Source organism: Trifolium pratense, unplaced genomic scaffold (genome assembly GCF_020283565.1).
Source record: "Trifolium pratense cultivar HEN17-A07 unplaced genomic scaffold, ARS_RC_1.1 scaffold_110, whole genome shotgun sequence".
Lineage (NCBI taxonomy): Eukaryota > Viridiplantae > Streptophyta > Magnoliopsida > Fabales > Fabaceae > Trifolium > Trifolium pratense.
Window position 1 is genome coordinate 17,501 of NW_025721011.1, and position 2,500 is coordinate 20,000.

The window sequence follows — 2,500 nt, forward strand, 5'->3', positions numbered from 1 at the left end:
CCGAGGAAGTTTCGATTTATTTTGATTTTTCGGCCGAAACGCCGAAAATAGGCGGATTTGACGTAAAACGCCTCATATAAGTCGAATTTTGGGAAGGTGTCTTGTGTGCACACTGCACATAATATGTATAAGTGGACTGGAAAGTGGAAAAATATTTTCGGAGCACTTTGATTTTTTGGCCCCCCGCGTGCCTTGCCACGCCCTTGCTTATAGCAAAACGAGACGGGGCCTTGGTCCAACTTGGCATAGGCATGGAATTTGATCTTTATTACTTGGCCACGGTCATGCCACGGTACATGGAGGTTGCTTGACACCCCCGTGTGCATTTTCGGAGCACTTTGATTTTTTGGCCCCCCGCGTGCCTTGCCACGCCCTTGCTTATAGCAAAACGAGACGGGGCCTTGGTCCAACTTGGCATAGGCATGGAATTTGATCTTTATTACTTGGCCACGGTCATGCCACGGTACATGGAGGTTGCTTGACACCCCCGTGTGCATTTCGGAGCACTTTGATTTTTTGGCCCCCCGCGTGCCTTGCCACGCCCTTGCTTATAGCAAAACGAGACGGGGCCTTGGTCCAACTTGGCCTAGGCATGGAATTTGATCTTTATTACTTGGCCACGGTCATGCCACGGTACATGGAGGTTGCTTGACACCCCCGTGTGCATTTTCGGAGCACTTTGATTTTTTGGCCCCCCGCGTGCCTTGCCACGCCCTTGCTTATAGCAAAACGAGACGGGGCCTTGGTCCAACTTGGCATAGGCATGGAATTTGATCTTTATTACTTGGCCACGGTCATGCCACGGTACATGGAGGTTGCTTGACACCCCCGTGTGCATTTTCGGAGCACTTTGATTTTTTGGCCCCCCGCGTGCCTTGCCACGCCCTTGCTTATAGCAAAACGAGACGGGGCCTTGGTCCAACTTGGCATAGGCATGGAATTTGATCTTTATTACTTGGCCACGGTCATGCCACGGTACATGGAGGTTGCTTGACACCCCCGTGTGCATTTTGGAGCACTTTGATTTTTTGGCCCCCCGCGTGCCTTGCCACGCCCTTGCTTATAGCAAAACGAGACGGGGCCTTGGTCCAACTTGGCCTAGGCATGGAATTTGATCTTTATTACTTGGCCACGGTCATGCCACGGTACATGGAGGTTGCTTGACACCCCCGTGTGCATTTTCGGAGCACTTTGATTTTTTGGCCCCCCGCGTGCCTTGCCACGCCCTTGCTTATAGCAAAACGAGATGGGGCCTTGGTCCAACTTGGCATAGGCATGGAATTTGATCTTTATTACTTGGCCACGGTCATGCCACGGTACATGGAGGTTGCTTGACACCCCCGTGTGCATTTCGGAGCACTTTGATTTTTTGGCCCCCCGCGTGCCTTGCCACGCCCTTGCTTATAGCAAAACGAGACGGGGCCTTGGTCCAACTTGGCATAGGCATGGAATTTGATCTTTATTACTTGGCCACGGTCATGCCACGGTACATGGAGGTTGCTTGACACCCCCGTGTGCATTTCGGAGCACTTTGATTTTTTGGCCCCCCGCGTGCCTTGCCACGCCCTTGCTTATAGCAAAACGAGACGGGGCCTTGGTCCAACTTGGCATAGGCATGGAATTTGATCTTTATTACTTGGCCACGGTCATGCCACGGTACATGGAGGTTGCTTGACACCCCCGTGTGCATTTCGGAGCACTTTGATTTTTTGGCCCCCCGCGTGCCTTGCCACGCCCTTGCTTATAGCAAAACGAGACGGGGCCTTGGTCCAACTTGGCATAGGCATGGAATTTGATCTTTATTACTTGGCCACGGTCATGCCACGGTACATGGAGGTTGCTTGACACCCCCGTGTGCATTTCGGAGCACTTTGATTTTTTGGCCCCCCGCGTGCCTTGCCACGCCCTTGCTTATAGCAAAACGAGACGGGGCCTTGGTCCAACTTGGCATAGGCATGGAATTTGATCTTTATTACTTGGCCACGGTCATGCCACGGTACATGGAGGTTGCTTGACACCCCCGTGTGCATTTTCGGAGCACTTTGATTTTTTGGCCCCCCGCGTGCCTTGCCACGCCCTTGCTTATAGCAAAACGAGACGGGGCCTTGGTCCAACTTGGCATAGGCATGGAATTTGATCTTTATTACTTGGCCACGGTCATGCCACGGTACATGGAGGTTGCTTGACACCCCCGTGTGCATTTCGGAGCACTTTGATTTTTTGGCCCCCCGCGTGCCTTGCCACGCCCTTGCTTATAGCAAAACGAGACGGGGCCTTGGTCCAACTTGGCATAGGCATGGAATTTGATCTTTATTACTTGGCCACGGTCATGCCACGGTACATGGAGGTTGCTTGACACCCCCGTGTGCATTTTCGGAGCACTTTGATTTTTTGGCCCCCCGCGTGCCTTGCCACGCCCTTGCTTATAGCAAAACGAGACGGGGCCTTGGTCCAACTTGGCATAGGCATGGAATTTGATCTTTATTACTTGGCCACGGTC